Consider the following 18,131-nt stretch of genomic DNA (forward strand, 5'->3'; position numbering starts at 1 on the left):
TTTTAATGTCAGATATTGCTGCAATAGTAACTTCACAACACAGACATACTGACCTAAAGGGCATTTTTAGGACTGTCTTTTATACCTAAACATATGTGATTGGCTCACACATAAAAGTGGTATTTCTGGGACCCGAAGGCAAAAGGCTGTAACATTGTGTTAAACAATTGTAGCTACAGCCATTCTATGTAGCCACAATAGTTTGAAATCATTCATTTGATTGTGAGTTTTCAGTTATAATAATAAATAAGTGCTATAAGTGTCCTCATGTAGAGATCCATTGAGATGACAGAAATAGCTAGATTGTGCCCCAGCTCGGTCAGTGTGCAAGGGGAGCCACAACCTTGGAAGAAAACTATTTGTCTTCACCTTACATATTGATTCATATTTCAAATAAACTATTGCATCATAATTATAAAAAACTACCTGAGTGTGACTTGGGTCTTTCCAACATTCAAGATGAACAGACCATTATACCCTCATATTCAAAGCAATTTGTTGCAGTTGATGAAGAAGATTTAAAAGGTATAAAGAGATTGGATATTTCTGTGGAAAAGGAATTGAGAATGGAATGTTATTATGCAGTAAGGAAAATGGAGGGGAGAGGAGGAGAGGAGAGGAATGGAGAGGGGGAAGGGAAGAAGGAAAGGAGAATCTGAAAGTCAGAGACAGAGAGAGACTTGTATTCTTTAACAGCTGTGTAAACTAAGCGAAAGTTCATCCCTGTGAGTTTCAATTTTCTCATATACAAAATTTGGGGAAAGGGAGATTAGATTATTTGGATAAGTGTTTTAAATAGTTCTAAATATTGTTTAATTTAATTTGTCCAAAACTTCAGTTTCACCAGGAATTCCCCAATGCTCAATTTTTGTTTGTTAGTGTTGTCATTAAGGCAGATGGCAACTATTTTAATTTTTTAGTTTTAGAGAGTTACTCAAGATGCTGAGAGAGTAAAGAACTTGTCTAAGGTTACACATCTAACGACTGTCGGAAGTGTGACTTGCACCCAGCTATTCTTGATTTCAATTATGTTTCAATGCATTTATGCAGGTTATCTAAATATAAATGCCTATGAATCAGTTGAGTAATTGAATATAATTCAAGAAATGACAAAATTAAAGTGGTAAAAAATTTTAAATTATAGTTTTTAAAAGAAATTAGTTTTAATACCTTAAGGTACATTAATCAGCAATAACCAAAAATGTAAAGGTCTTTTAGTATCTTGCTTTAATGATCAAATATGAATAATATAATTAGAATGTTAATTGCTTATATGTAAAATTATTTTATTTAATCATTGTCCCAACAAAAAGAATTGTAGATAACCAGTAGGAATCATGGCATCTTATATAAAATAGGTCCTTAATATTCACTAATAGTATTGATCACTAAGTATTTGCTTGTTAAATGAATCAGTAACAATAATAATAATAATAATAATAATAATAATAATAATAATAATAATAATACCTTACCTGGCCAGAGACCTTCAATGATTACAAAGTGCTTTCTGACAACAATTTATTGAGATAAGTAATGATTACATGTCTCCCTATTAATCACTCTTCTGTGGAATAAGTATATGTGTGTGTGAGTATATATATATATATATATATATATATATATATATATTATATATATATATAATGAATTTGAATGTACTTGGGGATGCTTGAAAATAATGTAAAAAGTCCTATAGAAGTTTTACACCATTAATTTACTTAATAAGTGTTTTTTTTTTTGCTACAGGGAATGAAGGTATACTTAAGGTCAGCATTGTATAAATCATGAAAAATATGAATAAATGGAATTTTGGTAACATACAGGTATGTGTATATGTATATACATATATATATATATATGTATATACATATATATGGGGGGGAGAGAGAGAGGGGGGAAAGAGAGAGAGAAAATGAATTAGATCATTTTGTGCTGGGTGGATGCTGGGATATAATTCACTCCAACCCATGCCTAAAACAAATATTCTTTGATATCTTTACCAAGTAGACCATCAGCCTTTGTTTGAAGAACTCCAGTGACAAAAGTTACTACCTTTAAAAATAATTCATTTCATTGCTGAGCAGCTTTAACTATCAGGGAGTTTTTAACTTGTATAGAACTATAATCTGACTCCTTGTAATGTCCATTCATTGGTCCAAGTTCAGTTCTTTGGAAACTCTAAGTGATTTAAAACAATTTATCCTATACATATCATGTTTGAACATAGTTGTTTGCATGGTATCTTCCAGATTGTTCTGTGAGCTCCTTGAGGGGAGGAACTGATTTTTTTTCTTTCTTTTCATTCCCAGTGCTTAACACAGTACCTATCACATAGTAGGCATTTAGTAAAAGCCTGTTTACTGACACTAAATGAATGAATATATTAGCCAGATTCATAGTGCCCATGATAAGCTGCTGTCATTGATTTAATTAACAAAAAGCAACAGAAAAATCAAGAAACTCTGGCCCTTGAAAAGCTTATATTATATTTAATCATTTTATCTCTCACGCCACGCCTAACTATGAATTATTGATTTTGTTGCATATGTGCATTTTTATGTATAAGTGTGTATAGGTATGCACATATATTATGTGTATGCATATATAAATATGTATGTATGCACAAAAAAAATCAAGAAAACCTTTAGAACACTTCAAAGATAATGAAACTTCCAAAATGAATAAGCTTAAAGAATATTTAAGAATTTATGCTGTGAATCCACAAAGAATCACACAAAATGAACAGGTATAGGTCACTTGTACTAGGCACAATGGGATGAAATAACTAAGTTGATGAAGTCATGGATCCATTGGAATATTGGTGTAGTAATTTGTTTTTAGAAACATAGCTATACAATTTAACGATATATAAAACAAAAGAAAGGATCACCAGCCTGTCATGATTACATATCACATAGTGTGGAAGTAGGAAAGTATGCCTACATAACTTTAAAACAAAGTATATAAATGCACTGTGTTTGTCAGGTTTAAAATGTGTTACATTTACCTGATTTTCTTTTTTATCAACCACTTCATTAGTAGTCTTATACATATTCTAGGCTTCTTCGGTTGACATTTCTTGGCTACAGTTCAAAGTAAAATCTCTCATAAGAGATTTCTTCTTTAACCACCAAAGTCATCCAGTACAGTTGACTGTCCTCAGTAGACCACTTCAGGGATGTTACTGTCATGCAAAAAGTCAAAGAACAAGGAACTGAAGCATGAAATCACCAAAGAGATTTTCCTAAATGGAAAATATTTTCTTATTTTCACTTGTAGTTGTGAAGCAGGCAAATATCTAAGACTGCAGGTAAAAGATGTTATTTCATTGTTTAATTTCCACATTTCTAAGAGAAGGTTGAAGTAATTATCTTGATCATTCAAGCAAAAAAGAGTAACAAACCATTTCTATCTGAATAATTCACCAAAGCCTAAGTATAAATGCCTTGTGACTCAAATATCAGGTGTTAAAGGAAACAAGAACTATTATCTACATCTATTATTTCTTCACAAACATGCAACCCTTAAGAATAGTGTTTCTTAACCTGAGATCCAGGAAAATATATAAACATACAAAGGCATGTCCACACACATACACACACACACACACACACACACACACACACACACACACACACTCACCAGCAGACCATACTATTTCTAGGGAAAGAGAGAAGCAAAAAGAGAACCGCCTGAGCCACTAAAAGAAGTCTAGGTTAAAAAAAAAAGGCCATTCTTAAGGCTGTTTAATTTCACAGCAATACCTGTTGGAGAGATATAAAATACTCTGCTAAAGCTCTCTACAATTCTGTAAAATCTTACCACTTTCTTTGACAAAACAGAAAAATTGGAAATGTATATGGTTATGTACATGAATAAACACATCCATACATGCATGTTTATGCATGTACATATATTTTACTGTTCAGAATTGGTTTCCTTTACAATATTTTATATTTTATTTTCTGCATTTAAGAACATTATTCCTGAGAATGTCTACAAAGTCTTCACCAGACTGCGAAAGGAGTCCATGACACAAAACAGATTCAAAACCCCTTTCCTATAACATATCTGTCATAAATTTTGCCTTAAGATTAAACCTAATCATCTTCAATAGCAGCAAGATTTCTCTCAGTAATATGCACTCCTAGAAAATTTAATGTATTTCTGTTTCCTGCCATCTTAGGCCATTGTCTGTAGTTATATATTTTATCAATAACCAGGTGAGAGTCTGTGAAGTCTCATTTTGATATTGGTAAGCTCCTGTGTGTGTACATATGCGTGTATAATGCAATATGTTTGTGTATACATATGTGTGTGTAAAATATATATGTATATACATACATGTATGCATGTATTTCCTTTTTTCTGTTTTATTAAAGTGTTAAGATTTTACAGAACTAAAGAAAACTCTATTAGAGTATTTTGCATTGCTTCAACAGGTGTTGCTCTGAAACTCAACAACCTTACAAATGGCTTATTTTACCCTAGACTCCTCTTAGTGGTTCAAATGACCCACTCTCAGCATCTCTATTTCCCTAGAAATAGCATGGTCTGCCGGTGGAGTATGGAAAGCCGTAAATACTATTCAGCACCTTGGACAGTAAAAATGAAAATGAGAAGCACTGCTGGGAAATTAGTAATAAGTGTTGTTACAGTTTAATGTTATGCCCTCTGCCTTTGGGGAAAGAAAAAAAAACCTATAAATCTGCCTAGATAGAAAACTTATGCATTTGGATAAAGTCTATATTTTGTAAAGCCATAGTTAACAGTGTTATTAAATACATGATTTTTTTTTAAAGGCAATTGGAGTTAAATGACTTGCCCAGGGTCACACACAGCTAGTAAGTGTCAAGTGTTTGGTCTGAGGCCGGATTTGAACTCAGGTACTCCTGACTTCAGGGCTGGTGCTCTATCCACTGTTCCACCTAGCTTCCCCCCATGATGTTCTTTGATGTTCCAATTCAACAATATTTAATGCATGCTGTGTGGAAGACACTCACAAAAATCCAAGGGACAAGTGATTGTTTTCGTTTATTTTCAGGAAATATTTGGTCTCTATGTCTAAATGGGTAAACCTTCTCTTGTCAAAAAAAATATATAGCAACTCAACGGGTTTCTATTTTGGCCTTTGCAGATTTCATTAAATTATTTAAGACAATTTATTAGATCATTATTTCAGTTCATTTTCTTCAGTTGTGTGAAATCTTAACGCTCACTTTGAAAAAGTAGGAAAATCAGAAATGTACATAAATGTGTATAAACATATAGAGTCATATACACATCTGCCTAAATACTTATATATGCATGTATGAATGTACATCTATATTTAACTGTTCATAATTGGTTTCAGGTGCCTGGTAACATCTATCACATCTGCTTCTTAGATGGCTTTTATTCATTTTTGCCTTAAATGGCTTATTTTGCCTTGTGTTTTGATGTTTGAAATCATTCAGACTTTCTTAAGGTAACTTTTAAATTTACTTCACAATGAATTCAGACATATTGTATTACACAAGTGTAACAATCTGAAAAAAAACCTTGAAATTTGAAAGTTTGCATTTTGCTAGTACTTATTAGTGCTATTATTAGTAGTATGAATTAAAATTTGATATGTTATAGGATTTAAGTTTTTATCTTGTGGATGTTGGCTTGCAGTGGACAAAGCACAAGGCCTGGAGTTAAGAAGGCCTCAGTTCAAGTCCAGCTTCAAATACTTGCTAGCTATACGATACTGGGCAAGTAACTTACCCATTGTCTACCTCTGTTTCCTTGTTATAAAATGGAAATAATAATAACACCTACATACTAAGATTGTTGTGAGGATAAAATAAGCTAATAATTGTAAAAACTGTTTAGCACAATGCTTGGCACATAGTAGCTACTTTATAAATTCTTTTTCCCCTTCCTCTATTTTTGAAGACTACAGCTAATTTCCTAAAAAGAGTATATTTGTTTTCTTTGTCCCTTGTATTTGATTCTAGCATGATCATCCTTACTCAATTTAGGAGAGGAGAAACTAGCTGGGAATATCATAGATTATAAGAAGTACAAGTGCCCATGGTTCATTTACAATGGATCATTTCTCTTTAGTGACAAGATTTATTTGATGTAGACTATGTAGTTTAATTCTTGATTGGATCTAGTTGTTTTTCAAAACCTAACTGCCTTGTACATCCACTATAGACAAAGTATATTTATAGCAGTGAATGTGGTCATGCAAGATTATAAATGTTTTGGTCAACAATTGTTACTTTTAGGCAAGAAAAATAGTTCTTGACATGGAATCAGAAGACACCTTGGTTCAAATCCCATCTTAGAAAATTATCATCTCTGAGTCCATGAACAAGTCATTTGACTTCTTAGTGAACCAAATATTTCTTTAAACCTACAAATTACAGAGCAATTTTTAACTAACACAGCTGAAGCAGTTTTCACACTGGAAGTTGCCCATATTAATGAAATTGCAAGTTCAGAACTCCTTTGCTTTCCCATCCTGCAAGGGTGTGTATGAAGGGAGGGATATTACCCTAGCAAGATTGCCTTAAGGCTCTAATGATATAATATATGTAAGGCATATTACAAATCATAATGTATTACATGCATTTTAGTTATCATTACTATTGTCATAATTGTTCCTATTTTTATATAATAGTATGGTTTATAGAATGCTTCCCTTTAGAGTAAGGTTGATGATGATTAACTAGTATATCAATGATTGGTTTCCTCACAGGTGCTAGCTTGCTCTCTCTCCCTCCCTTTCTCTCTGCCTCTCTCTCTCTTTCTGCCTCTCTCTTTCTCTCTGTCTTTCTGTTTTTCTCTCTGTCTCTCTCCTTCTGTTTCTCTGTCTCTTTGTCTCTATCTATGTCTCTCTCTATCTCTCTATATTTCTCTATGTCTCTCTGTCCCTTTAAATTCCAGGATATTAGTAAGATTTGTTTTATCAATTAATCAGAAGTTTCACATTGCATTTAAGGACTACAGTTGAAATGTCTGTGTACCTATGTTCAAAATCATATCTTGGCAGTTGCTTTTTATCTTGAACTCAAATTGAATTCCTATTGAATTAAAATACAATTTGCTAGTAGAAGCAGATGCTAGTATTTTAATGACACCTAGTGTATATTTTGTATTATTGATTAATTCAAGAAAATAATAAATCATTAAAAATGCAAGTTATCAGAGAAAAGCAGCAATCAGTTATATAGTAGAAGAGAGGGATAATTAAAGAATATCCTGAAGACTTCAAAGATTCTTTTGAAAGGGAAAAATATCTATGAGAAAGGCTCCACCATGTTGAATAGATTCTAAATAGAAAGATCCTAGAAGGACATGAATGAAATTTTCACAGGATAAGATGGCATAGATTGGTTTTGGTCTGTATCAACAAAGGCATCCTAATATTTGTGATATTTGTGATCTGTCAACGTATAAGATTAATCCAAGTAATTGTTCATGATGTATAAGATTAATCCAAGTAATTGTTTATGATACCTAAAATATGCAAATAATACTACAAATATATGGCATAAGCATATTAATATCTAAGACCAATTTATATTTTAATAGAGTTATAAAGAAGATTGTAAGCAAGATCAAGTAAATGAAGACGAATGTTAACATGTGCCAGGGGCCCACAAAAGTGTCAAGATAACTTTGTAAGAACTATCATTCATGTAGCATCTTAAATTTTGCAGTTATTTGTAACAAGTCAGGGAGGGATAGAGAGTTAAGAGACTAACCTCTTGTTCCAGAAAGGAGCCAAGGGCATAATCATTTTGTATAGTATTTTCTTTTCTTAGAACTATTTTAAAAATTAATTTGGTGTCCATTATAAAATGAATAAATTTTTTAAAAAATGAAATGAAAAATTTTGTCAATTATGAACTGATATAGACCCTAATCAATAAAAGAACTTGGGAAGAATACAATTATATTTTAATGTAATTCGTATGTCTATATGCATATTTCATGTTCATTGAATGAAGTATTCTGAACAAAAGTTTCAGAACTTATTCTTGGAACTAAGGATTTTGAAATATTTCTGACTATATTAACTTTCACAGTGGTGCAATGCAGTCTCATATTTCATGTAGTCTTAATAATTTTTAAACTGAGTTTTGTTAGTCACTCTTTATGAATAATGTTGCAATTTGAGAATTTGTAGAATTATTTTATTATAAAAGCATATATTTTTAAATTTGTGTTTATTCTACAAATACAAAAATTGCATGGCTTTCATATCAATTACAAAATGTATTTGTTTCTAGAATATTTCAAACTGAATATTCTTAGTTTCTTTTTTATCTTAAACTTTATTTTATGAATAAATTTTTGTTTGGCTTTTAAATAAAGTTATAATTTCCAAATTTCATAACATTTAAAATTCAACATTCTAATAAAAACAAAAAAATGATTAAATTTTGTGAGCAATTTTAAATATATTGTATCATACAATAGGTGGAATTTGCAAAAAAAAAAACCCTTGTAATTTGCTAGTTTTCATTTGCAAGTATTTATCTCACTGAGTTAAAATGTATTAAAATTATGTCAGTTTAACTTTTTCATGCTCTTTACATTTTCACTTTTTATGTTTTCTTTTCTGTTTTTTTTTCAATTTTTCCTAGCCCATTCCCTTTACCCTAAGGAAAAAATAACAATAAAACTCTTGTCTCAAATATACATACTCAAGCAAAATAAATTCCCATATTGGTCATGTTAAAAAAAAAAGTGTCTCATTTTGCTTATTAACCCTTTACCTTTCTGTAGCATACTTGATCTTCATCCTCTAAAATTATAGTTGATCACTGTATGGATCAGAGATCTTAAATCTTTCAAAATTGTTTGTTTTTACAATCTTGACGTTATAGGATTTTTCTCCTGGTTTTGCTCACTTCACTCAGCTTCACTTCATATATGTCTTCCCAGGTTGCCTTAAAGCTATCTCTTTCTTCATTCCACATTGTTGTTTTTCAGTTGGTTCCAATCATATTTAACTCTTTGTGAGCCCATTTGAGGTTCTCTTGGCAAAGATACTGGAGTGGTTTGCCATTTCCTTCTTAATCTCATTTTATAGGTAAGGAAACTGAGGCAAACAGGGTTAAGTGATTTGCATAGGGTCACAGATCTAGGAGGTTTCCGGGGCCAGATTTGAACTCAGGAGGAGTCTTCCTGACACTAAGCAATACCCTCTATGCACCACCTATCTGTCCCTCATTTCTTAGAGCACAATAGTATTCATTAATAGTATGTAAGTAATAATATTATTCCAGTAATAGTAGTATTCCATTACATGTATATACCATAACTTTTTCAGGTACTCCCCAATTTATGGGCATTCTTTTAGCTCCTAGTTCTAGTAACTAGTAGCTAGTAACACTGCCAAAAAAGTGTTATCATAACCATTTTTGGTCATATACGAACTTTCTTTCTTTGATTTCTTTAAGGAGTAAGAATAGTAATAATATCCTTGGATAGATAGAATTTAGTAACTTTTGAAGCGTTGTTTCAAATTGCTTTCCAGAATGGTTAGACCATTCACAGATCTGCCAACAGTGTGTTAATATGCCATTCCCCCATCCCCAGTTTTTCCAACATTTGTTATTTTCCTTTTGTATTCTCTTTTCCAATCTGAGTATAAGTATAACCTCAGAGTTGCTTTAATTTGAATTTCAGTAACCATCAGTGATTTGATTTTTTTTTAATATGGCTATAGATAGATCGGGTTTCTTTCCTCAAGAACTGCTTATTCACATACTTTGACCAGTTATCAATTTCATACTGTCTTCTACTCATAAATTTAAATCCATTCCTTCTAATTCTAATATCCTGGACATTAAAATTTTATCAGAGAAATTCACTGCAAATATATTTCCCAATTAATTGACTCCTTATTAATTTTAGTTTCATTTGATTTGTTTGTTTAAAAAAAAAACTTAAATTTTACATAAACAAAATTGTCCACTTTAACTTTTGTGATCCTCCTTTACCTGGTTTCATCACGAACATTTTACCTATCTATAGACCTGAAGATACTTTCTTCCTTGTTTATTTAATTTGTTGATAATGCAACCTTATGAATTAGATATTTTGAGCATTATTGACCTTATTTCACAGGAAAGGACATTGAAGTCAGAGTTGCTAATTAATAAGAGAAGCTTTTGTGGGGACAAGACACTTAACAAATATTTTAAAAGAAGTCATGTGGAAGAGAGCTTAGACTTTGTCTTATTCCCCAGTAGTAAGATGCACAAGTCATGAGTGAGCTCCTTTCCAATTCTGAGATTATGCGAACATAAGATACATTGAATATAATCTTTCTTTATGCATTCATGCATACCTCTAAACTCAGGTTCACAAAATAGGTGATACTGCCCTTTGGAGGTGCTGGAATTATCCAGGGGGCCAGTAGCATCCTTGAGTGCAATTGCCAAGCAAAAAGGGGTGGTAGAAGCATAAGGAAAGAAGAGAAGATTAGAAAATCTTGAAAAACTATTCATACATGTTTCATCTATTGTGTGATGATTACATTATTTTCCAAATAAACACACAAAATGAAAGTTATGGTCAATCAGTGGTCAAGTCTGCTGACAAGTATTAACAAGCAACTATTGGCAGGTGAGTGTGTCGCACACTGTTGGGAAGTCCAGCTTGCATCAGCAGGAATATGTGACTGTAATGATTTGTTTACAGTATGATACTATATAGTTATATGATGCAATATTGCATCATCAAAGTTCTAATTCAGGAAAAAACCTATACATTTACAACAAATTATTAAATTTAAGGTATGTCATTTAATATACATTAATTTCAAAAAAAAGTTAAAGGGTTAAAGAAAGTAGATTTTCAGGGGGGTAATGAGTAATTTTTTTAAAACGTGCAGTAGGCCAAATAAGTTTGGAATTTCTTCTAATTTCTTCTGTAAGAGTTGAAACAATGTTTTGGTGGGGGAAAAAAAGGATCTGTCTTTGGTGACAGGCTTGAAGTATTGCAACATGTAACTGCAAAACTCTGGCTTCACTGTTGACTATGAAGTATTAAAGTGAATAGGTTTTAAAACACCATGTATTGGTCTCCACAGACCATTTTTAACAGGCACCCTCTTTTCCAGATGTGATAATGCTATATTTTTATTTGGCTTGAGCTCCTTTGAAGAATATTGCTGTATAACTCCAAGTATTATAACTCCAAGGGACATACTTTCAAACACTATTGAACTGAACTTGAAATTTTCTAAATGCAGTTCAACTAAATTAAAAAGTTCTCATCTTTCCACTTTATAGCTCAGAGATTTGAAGAAAAGTATGGGTCAATTTCCATTTTCCTTTCCTACATTTCCCAACAGGAGCTTTTGTTTCTTAAAAATAACTTCCTTTAGAAATATGGTATGTCATCCCTATGGAAGCTTAAATATTGTTCACTCAATCAACATGCCAATGAAAAAGCTATGAAATGATTAAATCATTTTATTTCAATATTTCTAGGATCTATGTTTTTTGGGGTAGGTATTCCCACCACTAATGCATTCCCAGCCCCTTAGTCAAACAGCCTTCAAGAAATATGGTGGTCAAAAATTCAACCACTTTAGCCAAAATATTGAGTTTGCTATAAACAACTTTACAATGTTAACCATTAGAGGAAAAGACTGCTCTTGTATTTTTACAAGGTGATGGTTAACCATGAATGGTAACATATTTAGGTAACGATAAGGCAAATTGTAATTTAATTAGATATTATATATGCATATATATTTGTATATATATGTGAATGTCACCATCATCATTGTCAATTCCTTCTAAGATAAGTCTCTTTCAAATAGTGTGCCCTATTGTTTCTAGTGAAAATCAGCAAATGATTAAATATCAACCATTTGTAGAAGCACACTTCCAATGAGGCTATGTATTGGTGACACAAAGATGAAAAATGAAAGAGTCCCTAATTTTGAAAACATATTCTCCAATGAGAGAAAATGTGTGCACAAGGCAAATGAAAAATAATTTAAAAGGCTATAGATTTAACCTATGATTTCATAAGCATGTGAACCTCCCAGATAAGGAAACTCCCTCTACCAATGCTGTCTGGCACCTTCTATGAAATTTACAGCTAGGTCTCAATTAGTGTGAATAATGAATCCCATTAAGTGGTTGCATGTATTTGAATTCACACTCTTCTAAGTATGTAAAATATGTTAATTGGTTGAAGCCAAATAGAAATAGGCAGCATGAATTCAAATAATTACATGGGATACATTATGCATAATAATTGTAGCCTAAATGTAGACGTTGCCTAGAAACAGTGAGAGGTTAAGTGATATGCCCAGTGTCACACAGCAAGTATGTCTCAGAGCAAGATTTGGAGTCTTCCTGACACTGAGGCCAGCTATCTATCCAAATACATACAAATTAGATACAGACCCTTTATTTATTTGTTCATTTATTTTTATCTATTCATTTATTCATTAATTTGTTCATCCATTCATCTGTTTGCATATCATTATTATTTAATCTGGAAAGGGAGGTTGGACCCAGATTCTGAAAGGGTTTAAATATTTTTTAAAAATGGCTTTGTCCTAGAAAAAATAGGGAATATAGGAGATAACATTGACTATGACAGAGAGACAGAATGCTATTTTAGAAATATAACTTAGTAGCTGTAGGAAAAATGGATTACAAAGAAGAGAGACTTGAAATAAGAGGAGCAAGGTACAAACTGCGTGAAGAACAGCATCATATCTAAACATCTTATCTTCACAGCATTCATCACTGTACTCTGCCCCCACATGGAATTTAATACAGCCCAATCTCCAAAACTCCATCTGGGAGTTAATGCACTCAGCTTTGAATTTTTGTCCTTGGGGCTAAGTTCTTTTGATTAATGAGCATGTAAGTGCACATTCAACTGAACCACTATATCTAACCTGTCTCCAACCAGACCTTTCCTGAAAATCCATCCAGCAATCCACCCAAGTGATTTCCTCCTACCCTTCCACCATAGCTTTCTCACTATGGCCCTGGGCTTAGTAATTAAATCATTTTTTCTAGCAAAAGGATGTCAACTGAATTTCCTATGAATCAACTCACCATTCTTTTGATTCCCCTGACTCCCCAGAACAATTTTCAGACTCTACTGTTACTGTCTATAACTCACATACATGTTTGGTCTCCATAAATGTTAACTTCTTGAGCCTAGGGATTGTCTCAATCACTTTTTTTTTTTAATCCATAGTACTTAGCACAGTGCCAGGCATATAGTAAATGCTTAATTGTTTTTAAAGGCATGCCTTCATTTGTTCAACTAAGCTGGTTCAGAAACTTATTACCTCTCCTTTAGAGTGTTGTAAGGGTTTGGTTTTGTTTTGTTCTGTTTTTTAGGCAAACATACTCTTTCCATCCTATTCCCAAGGTAAGAAAAATATTTTTGTTTTACTCTATGTTTTTTCAGTTAGCCATTTTCTTCCCACTCAGCCAATGTGTGTGGGGAGAACTTGTTATAAAAAAAGAAAGCAATGCACTGATTCTCAAAATTGATTGCATTGTGTGAAATGGGCTTTGTTTTTCTTGCCTTCTTATGGGTAGGGAAATGGATAAGGGAAGAAAATTTGTAACCAAAATTTTTTTTAAAAATTAAAAATAAATATGCAAATAAAACAAATCTGGACATTATCCATGCCCCAAAAAGTAGGCAGCATGCTTCATCAACAGCATATAGGGGGTTGGAGCCAAGATGATGAAGAAAATCTAGGAAGTTGCCTGAACTCTCCCTAGTTTCCCTTAAAACTTAAATCAAGCCGCTAGAAGAATTCTGGAATGACAAAACCCACAAAAAGACCAAGTGAAGCATTTTCCAGTCCAAGACAACTTAGAAGGATTTTAGGAAAGGTCTCTCTCATTTGGGTAAAAGGGGAGCACAGCCTGGTGCAGACAATGTTTGGGCAAGCCAGTGGGATGTTCTTAGCCACAGCATATATCAACAACCAAGGTCCCACAGTCCTAACTCAACAGGTGATGTCGCAGAAGGCCAGCTGTGAGGCCTCTGCCCTGAGTGCAGCAGGCAAATTGACAGCCTCCAAACTCCCAGCACAACAGACTTGACTAGGTCAAAACATCTTAGTTCAGTTGGCAAGCTGCCAGCCTCAGAGGCCTTGGCACAGACAGCCAATGACCAGGCCCCTGGCCACTGACCCCTAGTTCATGAAGCCTGGGAAAGTGCCTCCTGCACCCTATAATCAGAGCTAAACTCTAAGTCAAGAAATTGACTAGAAAATGAGCAAAAAAATGAAAAATGAAAAAGAGCCCTGACCATAAAAAGCTATTATGGTGACAACAATGTCAAAATGCCAAAAGTGAAGCCTCAAAAAGGAATATGAACTGTTCTCAAATCCAAAAAAGTCCTCTTCGAAGAGCTCAAAGAGGATTCTAAAAATAAAATAAGAGAAACAGAAAAAAATGGGAAAAGAAATGAGAGTTATGCAAGAGAATCATAAAAAAAGAGTCAACAGCTTGGAAAAGGAAGAACAAAAATTGGCTGAAGAAAACAACCCCTTAAAAATAGAACTAGCCAAGTTGGGGCGGGGGGGGGGGGAAGAATCTGCCAAAGAAAATTACTCCTTTGAAAACGAGGAAAGGGTTTGGCAAGAAAGGTACGCAACACTCAGGTAAAAGGGGAGTGCATTCCAGGACAGGAAGTGTCCCAGCAAACCAGCAACTGCCCCCACCTCAGCAAACCAGTGGGAGATGCAGAGCTTTGGGGTGGTAGAGCAAACACTAACATTAGTTCCCCCCATGTGCCATAGCATAACCAAGGGAACCATCAGACTCCAGCTCTGAGAACACCCATATGTGCCAGCACAGCCCTGGGCAGGCAGGATTCTTCCAGCACTGGACATCCACATGCTTCAGCACATCCCCAAGTGGACAGGCATCCTCCAGCAGCCAAACCTCCATGTGTATCACTTTAGCCCCAGGGAAATGCAGAAAAACCCTACCTGGCCTCAGCACACACCAGACACCACCACTAGGACCCTAGCTCAGCACCAGGTAAGCCACCACACCCCTACAGTCTCTAGCTGCCAAAAAACGAGGCCCCAGTACACAAAGACAGTGACCAGTCCCCTGGTCCCCAACACAAGAAGTTTGCATCAGTGCTCCTGTGCCCCAGAAGCAGAGCTCAACTTTAAAAGCTAGGAAATAGGCAAACAATGAGCAAAAAACAAAAATAAACACTGACGATAGACAGTTTCTATGGACACAGGGAAGCTCAAAACACAAACTCAGAAGTAGACTACATTGTCAATATACTTACATTTGAAAACTCAAAGAGGAATATGAATTGGTAAAGCCAAAAAATCCTTCTTAGCAGAGCTCAAAAAGCATTTTAAAATTCAAATAAGAGAGGTGGAATAACAATTGGTAAAATTAATGACAGATATGCAAGAGAGAGTCAGCAACTTGGAAAAGGAAGGACAGAAATTGACTGAAGAAAATAATTCCATAAAAAATACAATTGGCCAAATGGGAAAAAAATCCACTGAAAAAAATAACACCTTAAAAAGTAGAATTGGAAATAAGGAAAAGGAGGTACAATTCCTTAAAATTTAAATTAAAAATTAAAAAATTCCTTAAAAATTAGAATTGGAAAAATGAAAGCCAATAATTCTATGAGACAACAAGAATCGTTCAACAAAATCAAAATAAAGAAAGAAGAAGAATGGAAAATCAACTGACCTGGAAAATATATCCAGGACAGATAATTTAAGAATTATTGGTCTAGCTAAAATTAATAATCAAAAAAAAAAAAGAAGAGCCTGGACAGCATCTTTCAAGAAACAATCAAGGAAACTGTCCTCGTATCCTACAACCACAGGATAAAAGAGTCACCTCCTGAAAGAGATGCCAAAATGAAAATTCCAAGGAATATTGTAACTAAATTCCAGAATTATCAAGTCAAAGAGAAAATACTGCAAGCAACGAGAAAGAAACAATTTTAATATCATGGGAGCACAGTCAGGATTATGCAGAACCTAGCAGCTTCTACCTTAAAGGATCAGAGGGCTTGGAATATGATTTCCAGAAGTCAAAGGAGCTTGGATTACAACTACCCAGCAAAATTGAGCAAAATCTTTCATGGGAGGAGATGGATATTCAATGAAATAGGGAAATTTCAGACTTTCCTGATGAAAAAACCAGAGCTGAACAGAAAATTCAGTCTTAAAATACAAGACTCAAGAAGAGCATAAAAGTGTAAACAGCAAAGAAAAAAATGTTATTCAAAAAGTTAAATTGTTTACAACCCTACATAGGAAAATGATACTTGTAACTCTTGAGAACTGTATTTTTATTATGACATTTAGAAAGGGTATACATAGAGGGTGTGGGTATAAGTGACATTGATGGTATGATAAGAAGTTAATTAAGGGGTGAAAAAAAGAATTGTACTGGGAGAAGAAGAAAGGAGGAAGCAGAAAAGGGTAAATTATATCACATGGAGGTTCAAAAGCTTGTTGTAATAGAGAAAAAGAATGGAGGGAAGCAAGCATAGTTTAAACCTTACTTTCTTCAGATTTGGCTCAAAAAGGGGAAAACATACATATAGAAATCTAACTTACCCTATAGGAGGTAGGAGGGGAAAGGGAAAGAAAAGGGAAGGGTGGATGCAAGGCAAGACAGAAGAAAGGGAAAAAGTAGGAGAGGAATGGGAAAAGAAAAGTGAGGGAGGTTGATAGAAGGGCGGGCAAATTGAGGGAGGCAGTGGTCAGAAGCAAAACTCTAGTGAGAAAGGAAAAGGAGAAAGGAGAGATAAAAGCATGAATGGACAGGAATAGGATGGAGAGAAAGACACAGTTAGTAATCATAACTATGAATATGAATGGAATAAACTCTCCCACAAAATAGATGCAGATAGCAGAGTGGATTAAAAACTATAATCCTACCATATGTTGTTAACAAGAAACACATTTCAAAGAGAGAGATACACACAGAGTAAAGGTAAAAGGCTGGAGCAGAATACATTATGCTTCAGCTGAAGTAAAAAAAAAAAAACAAGGGTAATGATCCTAGTCTCAGAAAAACGAAAGCAAAAATAGATCTAATTAAAAGACATAAGGAAGGAAACTACATCCTGCTAAAAGGTACCATAGACAATGAAGTAAAATCAATACTAAACATAAACGTACCAAGTGGTATAGCATCCAGATTCTTAGAGGAGAACTTCATGGAGCTACAGGAACAAATAAACAATAAAATTATGCAAATAGGGGACCTCAATCCCTCCCTTTCAGAATTAGACAAATCTAACCACAAAATAAACAAGAAAGAAGTTAAGGAGGTGAATAGAACATTAGAAAAGTTCGATATGGTAGAACTCTGGAGAAAATTGAATGGGGATTGAAAAGTATATACCTTTTTTCTCAGCAAAACATGCCACTTATACAAAAACTGACCATGTACTAGAGCATAAAAACCTCACAATCCAGTGTCGAAAGACAGAAATATTAAAGGCATCCTTTTCAGATCATGATGTAATAATTATCACATGTAATAAAGGGCCATTGACAGACTAAAAATTAATTAGAAATTAAATAATCTAATCCTAAGGAATGAGTTGGTCGTCATCTCCCTGAAGTCATGGTCCTCTTGGAGAATGAAGGACAAACACAGCCTAATCATTGTATTGATCAGAATGGGACAAGTGGAATCTAATGACTCTATGAGAGAAAAGGAATTAGAATAGGCAATAAAGAAACAAAGCTATCTCTTGCAGATCATATGATGTTGTACTTAGAAAATCTTAGAAAATACATTTAAAAAAACTAATTGAAATAATGAACAACTTTAGCAAAGGTGTAGGATATAAAACAAACTCACAAAAATTGTTGGTATTTCTACATATTGCTAACAAATACCAGAAGCAAGAGATAGAAAGAGAAATTCCATTTGAGGTAAAATGTACACAGTATAAAATATTTGGGAGTTTATCTGCCCAGATAAACCCAGGAAATACATGAACAAAATTATAAAACTTTTTCTTACAAATAAAAAAGTATCTAAACAACTGGAAAAAAAAATATCAGTTGCCCGTGGGTAGGCCAAGCTAATATTAGAAAAATGACAAATCTATCTAAATTTATT

The sequence above is a fragment of the Phascolarctos cinereus genome, unplaced genomic scaffold, assembly GCF_003287225.1.
Source record: "Phascolarctos cinereus isolate Bilbo 61053 unplaced genomic scaffold, phaCin_HiC Scaffold_9;HRSCAF=440, whole genome shotgun sequence".
Taxonomy (NCBI): Eukaryota; Metazoa; Chordata; class Mammalia; order Diprotodontia; family Phascolarctidae; genus Phascolarctos; species Phascolarctos cinereus.